The sequence below is a fragment of the Plectropomus leopardus genome, chromosome 22, assembly GCF_026936395.1.
Source record: "Plectropomus leopardus strain MGB_pleo_1.0 chromosome 22, ASM2693639v1, whole genome shotgun sequence".
Taxonomy (NCBI): domain Eukaryota; kingdom Metazoa; phylum Chordata; class Actinopteri; order Perciformes; family Serranidae; genus Plectropomus; species Plectropomus leopardus.
The window spans coordinates 9,389,383-9,398,925 of NC_142197.1; the positions used below are offsets into that span (position 1 = coordinate 9,389,383).

A 9,543-nucleotide genomic window follows, 5' to 3' on the forward strand; every position below is an offset into this window, starting at 1 on the left:
TTTATAAAGCGTAAGGGAGCTTAACGTAGCGAACGAGAGTCTGACTTTCCATATATCAATCTGTTGTCGTTATCGTGGCAAATTCTTGTGACAGTCTGAGAAAGAAGGTAAACAACCAAGAAAAAAAACTACAGTTTTAGATGATTTATGTCTTCATTCGACACACACATAAAGACCCGTTTGCTGTTTATGACCTTATTTATCTCCTTCCATGTTTCAGCATTCATTTTACGGTTGATTCACTTTATCGTTATTTACAACACCACAATACTAATATCAATAAATATTGATTGGATATGATATGCTATATCAATACTGTACATTAAAATGAATCACTCATGTTATTAGTATTCTAGAGTACCATGTTTTTATGGTATGCCTGTATATTTTATGCGCTGCTACCGCTCAGTTTGTTGATTAATACGAAGACACAGACATAAGTTGTCCATTTTAATGCAAACAAATTTTAAAGTTCAAATTTTAGGATAAAAACATTTTTTTTGCTCTCTTGCTGAAAGATATATAAAATAAGTTGTACCTCCATCATATCTGTTTGGTAAATTTGAGCTACATACAGCAGCTGGTTAGCTTCGCTTAGCATAAAGACTTGAAACAGGTTGAAACAGCGAGCTGGCTCTGTATCATTGTCTCTGGGAAGTTACGGCTTCCAGCCAAGAACTCGTTTTTACAATCTTGGGCATTTTCCAAACGGAGGAAATGTTTCAAATTTCAAAGAGCACCTCTTTTTGTGTCCACATCACATTGATTGGTCGAACATAGCCAATGCAGCACCAGCAACTGTAATTTTTAAAACTCTATTAGCCGTGTAAACAAAAGACAACAGTAAATTCTGCTTGTAACAAAAAAAAGATGGAAATAAAACCCAAAACAAATGGATTGACCGTGAAGTCCAGACTTTACTAAGCATATATTTTGTTTAAAATTTGACTCGTCAAAGCAAAAGTATCGTTGCTAAACAAACCACTGGCTTGCTTACAGTACGTCACTTTAGCATTCCTATTGCCGGCACAAATTCAAAGAGACAAAAAGCCCTTGTAGTTCTCGAAAGAGATCCCCAGTGGGCAGTACCCTTCAGGTAGTCCCTAAAACTGTTGTTTATTTGAGTACATACTAAATAAACGCAATATATTGTGTTATTAGTGATGTTCAGAGATGCAGGCAGGCAGACTTTGTTACCTTTGAACAGGGCCAAGCTAGCTGTTTTCAGTCTTCATTGTAAACTAATTCAATTGAATTCAGCTTTATTGTCATTTCAGCATACGTTTGTTGTGCAGAGCAGAATGAGAGATCTAAGGTGCAAAACAAAGAATAAATATCATCATGAGAAGACACTGTACACTAAAAAAAAAAAAAAAAACACTAAAAAACTACTATAAAAATAGATATTAGCAATAAAAAGACTTAAAACAAACCACAGTCCAAAAGAATACTAAAATAATAATCATAAAATAATAAAACAGTTTAAAAGTGCCCAGTATAGTTATAAAGATAAAATGTGCTAAATGACGTGTTAATTGGCAAATGGCTGTAGTCTTATGTTTACCTGAAGGATGTTCTCATATAACCCTAATCCAAAGAGCAAATCATTGTCCAAAAATGTCAAACTTTAAGCATAAAATGCAAAAAGTACACAGACCTGTGTAGATACGAGTGTTTTTGATTTATCAGTTCCTGTTTCAGTAACTGTATTCCTCATTTGACATCGTTTTCAAGTTGGTTCTCCCACTTGTGACAGATCCAGATAGAAATGGTGCAAACAGCTCCAGTCAATAGTCCCTGGACATTATTGACCATAAAGAGAGACGCCCTGATGTCCAGGAATAGACACACCTCTGGTCAAATGAGCAGCATCACAGGCAGGACTCGAACAGGTTACGTATGTCCTGAAGGCTTTACAACCAAACAACATCCTGAGTCATGCTATTTAAAAACAAGATTAAAGCCTCGCTATCTTAATCGGTGGGGTTCCCTCGGGTGATTCTTTGACATGCCATTTTAAGAACCCAGTTTCCACATGCAGAAGCCCGAGCTCTGTTAATAACATTTTCTGGATTTTCATTTCTTAATGAAAACTTGAGTCAATTTTTCCTTTTTCTCAGATTAGTTTGACTCCCCGCACTACTTCCACGCCTCTTATAATCCACCTCTTTAAACCCACCACTCTGACCACTCATGAAACATATTGCCCATGCTTCAGACTGACATTAATTGTGGCCGGGCTAATGCTTGTGTTAGCCCCGAAGCTGATGAATGCGGCGAACCTGCCGATTACAAAGGAGGCTCTCAAATGCAGGCGTTCCACCGGCTGCCTTTGCCATGGTGACAGCTGAAGCCAAAGACGTCTTGCTAATCCCTGGGATTTGAGCACCTTTTGGACTCCGCTGTTCCGCTTGTGGGAGTGTGCTGTGCTCACATGCAAATGGCCAGTCACACACACACACAAACACAATCCATGCTTGCAGGAGCATTTGCCGGTTTGCAAACATCAAAACACACACATGCATGTGTTCTGTAAACATGGATTGCATAATCCAAGCCAGATTCTCATGAAAATTACAGATGTTAACCCTTATGATATATATCAGTTTTTTTTCAGATGACACTCCTAAAATAAATACACCTGCCAACATTTCTTCTGTGCCTATATATTTACACTCAATAACTCCCTCTGATCTCTTTAATCCTGATTTTAATTAGCATCAAAGCACCCAGATCAACCACAAGCCCCCTACATGTGTCAAAGGAAATACAATATGTGTGTGTATGTTTACCTATAGCTGCAGCTAGAGTGTGTTTCTCAGCGTGTAACAGCATGCATATTGGACCCACACATCCCTGTTCCTAGATGCAGAGCAGCTGATTAACACACACATGCAGAGAGAGAGGAAGAGCTCTGTGTACACACAGATGAAAACGTGTCTTACCTACAGATGTATGGAAGAAGATGAATCCAGAGCCAGCAGTGTGTGTGTTTGTGTGTGTGCTGCAGGAGCGACCGTCTTTCTGAGCCAGTTGAGGTTCGTCTGTGTGGAATTGAGTTCCAGTCTCCCTCCCTCCCTCTCTCTCTCCCACTCTCTCTCTCTCTCTCTCTCTCTCTCTCTCTCTGTTTCTCTCTACCTCCCTCGCTCACTGCATCAGTAGTCCACTGTGTGGCTCCCGTCACAATGCCTGTGGTCACACCTCACCGAGCAAATTGTTCATTAGCGGAGATCAGCCAGTGCTGCGGACACTGGGAAACAAGAGTTGTGCAAACTGATGCTGAATATTACATATGCAGGCTTTTTTACACGCCTGTATGTGCACATACACACAAGCTGTAAGCTGGTAAACATCTGAATACAGCTGTTTTGAAGCACTATTTTTAGACCTAATGTAACTACATTTAAAATGCTGATATAGACCTTTTTTTTTTAGCTCTAAAACAAATTGCTTACTACTACTATGAATAAAAATTACTTAACTTAAATAGCTAATTCTAATTTGTTACAACTTGGGTGTTGTTTGGTAGTTTTCTCCAGACCTTTTCCACAAAGCTACTTATTTGGTAAACTACTTGCTGTATTTGCACCAAGCTGCTATCTCTTGAGCTGAATATGAATGTGGAAGTGTCAGTTCAAATGCAGTGGTTCCCAACTGATCCAGTCACGGTGAACAAATTTCTCCTTAGTCATTAGTACAAGGTCTGTACATAAGAGGAATTACCACATAGTCAATTTTATTTCACAACATGTAAACAACACAGGGGCTTAGAACACAATGAAATAAAACATATTGCAAGAATTAAGAAAAAAACTTAAAACTTGCTAAATGAATAGCACTGCAACCAAAAAAGAAGTGCATATTGCCTAAAAAACAGTCTAAAAAATGCTGTAAAGGCACGGCGTGTTAGAAACTATCTCACTCTACAAAAGAAAACAGCACTTAAAAGTAAAAGCTCACTGCCGGAAATTCACTGTACCTCAAAATAAAGTGTGCTTTTTACAAACTTGACATGTTCGTAAGTCACCCACCAGCTGGGAAACACTGTTTTAATGACCACTAGAGGCCTGCTCCAGAAGAGAGTCAATCCCTATAGACTCTCGTCCAAGTGTGGTCACCTCAAGTCACTTTTGACTCCGAAAATCCAAGCTGGCAACAGCCAAAATGTCCAAAAACCAATGGGTGACATTACAGCGGTCATGTACATTATTTTTATATAGTCAATGGTTGTTACTGGATGTTGGCCTTGGACATTAATCATTAGGTACAGAATTGTCCTATATGATCATTATTCCTAGGGATACAGAGCTGCCAAAACCACAAAATAAGACCCATATTCTCCTTAAAAGCATCTGGTTTATTCGTTTCTATCCCACCCTTCTCAAACAAAGAACAGATTACATCAACATCCTACAAAGTTTCCACAAACTTGAGTAGACTCACCTTTGACACAGTTTGACACAGAAAGGGCGACAATGACTTATCTTAGTTTGACATCTAAGGTGTCCAATGGATGGAGGGGGTTATTGTTGTGCTCCGACTTTAGCACAACATTCCCCCACATCTTTGCCTCTGTATGATCCCCAGGAATTTCCTAAATATAGAAACAATCAGCAAACTCTGAGCCCAAGGAAACATAATTTCCTGAGCGGTCCTGCCTGTGATGAAGCCCCCTCCCCAGCTCGGCTCAATCCCGCTAGCACAGGCAACATCGCCTTAATAACATATTTGACCTTGACTCTACTTGCTATTCTTACCACCTTTACTTTTACCCCGGCGACATAAAAGCCTACACGGCTACTTCTTCCACTCTGAAGTCAGTGTATTGTCATGTTTTTATATAGAATGATTGTTTTAGATTGTCACATTTTTTGAAGATGTATATCCTCAACACTTGATATACATACTCCATTATTCTGACCTTCAGAGTTATTCAAGACAGCTGTATGCTAATGCCGTGATGCTGCATGACACAAAATGTATCTCCCATACCTTTTGAAACCTGGATCGACATCAGCGTTCTTGTGTTGCATTTGGATGCATTTAACAAGCATTTAAACCTTTAAACTGCAGCACAATGGTTTGTTTTTACTTTAAAAACACAGTTAAAAACAGGCAATCAGCAAGTCAGCAAGACATGTCCTGAGATTTGCAAGAAATTAGGAAAAAGGTGACAAGAAAAATGACCTGAAAAAGGAAAGAGAGACAGAATATTATTTAAAAAATTAACAAAAAACTAGCAAAAAAAAATCCAGAAAATGGTGTTCATAATTATATATATTTGAATTTATGTTGTAGTCATGTCTCGTTTGTTTGTTTTTTACCTTTCTTTATCTGTTTTGCAAATTTTTAGGTAATTTTCTTGTAATTTTAATACATTTCTTATCATTATTTTGTGTCATTTCTTGTTTTCTCCCATTTTTTGGAAAAATCATTTAGGTTTCAAAGGGTTAAAGAGGGATAAAGCCCGGTCTTTCATGGTTTTGATGCTTAACTATAAAGAATCTATTTTATGGTCAAAGAAATAGTCTAAATATTGCACAAGGATTGTTAGAAGCCTGGTTTTATGCCATGGAAGAAATCAAATCATTTTTGTAATAACTGCAGACACACAGCCCACAGGCTTCATTTTAACAACAGTGAGGGATATGAAAAGTAAAATTAACTCCCATTCTGATCTCAGGACAGACTGAAATATTTTAGCCTTATGAAGTTATGAATTTGGGGCAGGGTAGGGTGATCTTTAAACTGTGCTCGAGGACAGCTCCAGCAACAGACGAGTATGTGTTCTAATTAAAGATCTTTAGTCCCCAGCTCAGTCTTTATTTATTCATATCCTCATACTGTTCGTGTTTTCTTTTTTCTTTTTAAATTCCTTTAATTTTTCATTTTGTCTTTGCAGTTAGACAAATATAAGACATAACTGAGGGCAGACCATGTCACAAATATTTTATATTAAACAAATACTTGGGGGATAATACATGAGGATATGTTGTCTTGCTTCAGTTATCTCCTCAGGTTTTCCTTGAAACAAATGTGAATACAGCCCAAAACACAAGTTTCTGGCCATCGGGGTGGAAATAGTCAATCATTCCATTAGCTGATCAGAAGAAAATTAATCAGCACCAAAAATGCCAAATATCTCCCAGTCCTAGCCTTTCAAATGTGAGAATTTGCAGCTTTTTTCTATTTTTATATAACTGGCATTGAATATCTTTCGGTTTTGGTTTGTAAGTTGGACAAAACAGTTCATCTGAGGACATAACCTGGGCTTCTGGGAAAATGTGATCAGAAGTTTTTACCGTTCCTTGACTTAGTAGAGAAAATAATCAAGAAAACAATCGTATATTGCACATCTAATGACAATAGATCGTTTATTTCTACTGCTTCCCCCCTGCTGGGAGTTTATTTAGCTTCCACAGTACTTCACCTCATCAAAGAAGTTCCAGTATCCAGTGATAATGAAAACACTTCTAATTCAAGATAACCTCTGTGGACCGGATCATGCACTTTAACACATATTCCTGCGTTATCAGTGTGACTAATGGCAGTGGACTTCAGTGTGTTAAAGGGACATTTTGTGCTTCCTTGGGTCTAGCTGGCGTCTTAGGGACACAGTGAGGCCGATCACTGTCCTCTAGAGAATACTAAGAATTCAGTGTGTGTGTCTGTGTGTGTGTGTGTGTGTGTGTGTGTGTGTGTGTGTGTGTGTGTGTGTGTGACTTCTCATTGATGTCCTCTGCTTGTACAGTCGGCTGGCTCTGGCACACGGAAAGTGCCAGACAATGGCAGATTGTGGAGGTCAAAGAAAGTTTCTTTGTGTTGAAAAAAACAAAACAATGGAGTCTATCAATAGTTTATTGGCTCTGCCAGCTACACAAATCCTGTCCAGAGCCCTTTATAGTGACAGCAAGGTCAAGACCACAAAATCCCCAAAACCTTAACTAAAAGGGTTTTGTACCCCCTGGTCTCATTAAAGGAGACATCTCTTGGAGGTTATGTCTGTCTGCAGTGTAGATGCATGCCTTTCTGCCGGCATATGTTAACATCTATGAACATTTGTTCATTATGTTTCACGTTTTCTATAATGATATTTTACTGAGTTGTAAACAAACTGAGGCATGCTATTAAACTGGATTTTTAATACATGGGGCTGCAGCAGTCACGGTGTAAATGCGACCTTTGGAAAAATCCATGAAGACAATCTGACTTGGGGAGAAATCCAATACACACTTGGAAATTCTTAACAAGCAGCATCCATGTGTGTGTTTCAAAGCTCATTTCTTCTGTGTATGTGTGTGTGTGTACTTTAAGCTCAATGAAGAGTTGTGTGTAAGTTGTGGTGTGTTTTTGTGAATGTGTTCTCAGTCGGCCTTTCCGGCACATTTGATACAGCTGATTAGAGCTGCTAGATGAGTATCAGAGATGACCTTGGTGGACAAATCATCTGCATTTCCTTGAGAGATAAAGAGAAAAGCCTCTGGGATAAATAATGTGCCATCAGTACTTTGCTATCACCGTAGACTTCTCATGATACTGAAGTGTGTGTCTTTCATGAAGCAGTTGTGACTCTGAGAGCTCAATGTAAAGATTAATTTAGGCTTAACATGAAGCTGTTTGTCAAATCTAGATGTTCGCTGGAGGCAGATTTTTTTAAGGCACAGCTCTGTGAATTTTCTTTTCTTTGTTTTGCAAAACATAAGCAAAAAAGGAAATGAGCAATGTGAAAAGAAATGTTCCACAAATTGCAAGATTTTTTTAACAAAAGCTAGAGAAAAACATCTAGGGAAAAAAGATTTGATTTAATTTAACATAATTTCTGAGTAGTGTCCTGGGTCATTTCCTGTTCTTTCTTTCTTTTTCTTTCTTTCTTTCTTTTTCTTTTTCTTTAAACTTCTAGATGACTCAGAACCAACTATTCTCCATGCCCATTGTACACCAAAATAAACAATACAGCTAATTGTTCAACACAAAACACCAGCTAGAGGTTTGAACTGGGATCTTGGTGAAATGTGGGCTTACCATCTGTAATCAATGACTGTATGTTTAATACATCAGCTCTGTGCACCTACTGAGGATATAACGTGGTTTCCATACCAATATGGAAGATTGATGGGATAAAAAAAGCTTCTCCCTCAGACGACAGGTGTCACACATAAGCTACAACAGCCTCTAAGCATGTTATGAATGCAAATCACAGCCCTCACATGGAGAGGGGGGAAAGATGGATGAAATGGATGGAAGGAGGAGGGAAACTGATGGGTAAGACGGCAGAGAGATAAAGAAATTGTAGATGAACATGCTTAGTGTGGTGTCAGCTTTACTTGCTTGTTCCGGGAAAGATTTATATTATATAATGTTTAAAGCAGCAGTAATCAATATTTTTACCATAAAACTTAAATTAATAGCCTGAGCTATTCATTGCTCAAATCACTGACCTCAACAGGCTTATATTTGGGACAAGCATCTTTATGGGACAGGCTTTTATTTCCTTTCATACAAAACTGTTGCTTAGCAAAAATGGTAAATACAATAAAATTATTTATTTTTACTTTTTTGAAACTTGGGCAAATTGGCTTTATTTATTCATTCATTTATTTTTTAAAAAAAATAGCAATGAGCAACAAATGAAGAAATGACCAAGAAAATTACTTTAAAAAATGGCAAAAAAAATTGAAAAAGAAAAAAAAAACATGAAAGTAAAACAAAAAAACAAGAAAGTTTTTTTAAAAGAAAGAAAATGTCCTGATAAAAAGATTCTTAGTCTTATTTGAACATTAAAGCAAAATGTTCTAGTCGAAACTCAAGCATGAAGCTGAAATTGAGCATAATGGGTCTCCTTTAATACCATTGCTCTGGTTTATTATGATTTACTGCGCCTTGCAAGCATGAGTAACCATGACACTGCAAAATGTCCATATGTTTCCTATGTTTTTCCTATATGTTTCCTGCAAACTCAGGTTAACCCTTTGAAACCTGGATTGTCATCAGTTTTCTGGTGCCTCTCCCAAACTAAACTAAATCTTTGAAACAATGAGCAGAGTTGTGTGATTTTTTATTTATTGTTTTAATGAAAATAGGAAATAAGCAACTTTGCATGAAATGTCTCTCAAATTGCAAAAAAGAGTAAAAGCTGACAAGAAAATTGCCTTTGAAATTAGCTAAAAAGAGAGAGAGAATAACTGGATATTTTTGAAAATAAATGAAAAAAATATTATTTTATATTAGCACCTTTTCAGGTAATTTCCTGTGTTGGTTCTCTTACTTTTTTTGGCTAATTTTTCTTGTAACTTTTTACTAATTTCTTTATAATTTTTTGGTCATCTTTTTAAAAGTTGCTCAAACCAGTTTCAGGTTTTAAGGGGTTAAAAAGTAAACCCTACATGTGTTTCAATGCCTCAGACATGCATGGTGTCATTTCATGCTATATGGATATAGGAAAGCATGTGATGCCAGGAGGAAATGTGACAGAGACGAGTGAGAGGAGTTAAAAGGAAAAACTGGGGGAAAAAGCAGGAAGCTGCAAAGGAATTTCCACACCCT

The 9,543-nt window shown here is 37.4% G+C and overlaps 1 protein-coding gene across 3 annotated transcripts in view; it reads right to left on the reverse strand.

Moving 5' to 3' along the window:
- Positions 1–3,096, reverse strand: part of prrt4b (proline rich transmembrane protein 4b) — a 30,456-nt gene extending 27,360 nt beyond the window's left edge. Inside the window, exon 1 of one of the 3 annotated variants that reach the window (XM_042511016.2) lies at positions 2,946–3,096. The gene's annotated coding sequence lies outside the window, so the exon portion shown is untranslated. Of the gene's footprint in view, positions 1–1,657; positions 1,887–2,945 lie in introns of those variants that run through there. The other 2 variants (XM_042511017.2, XM_042511015.2) reach the window with 2 other exon arrangements.
- Positions 3,097–9,543: the final 6,447 nt, after the last annotated feature.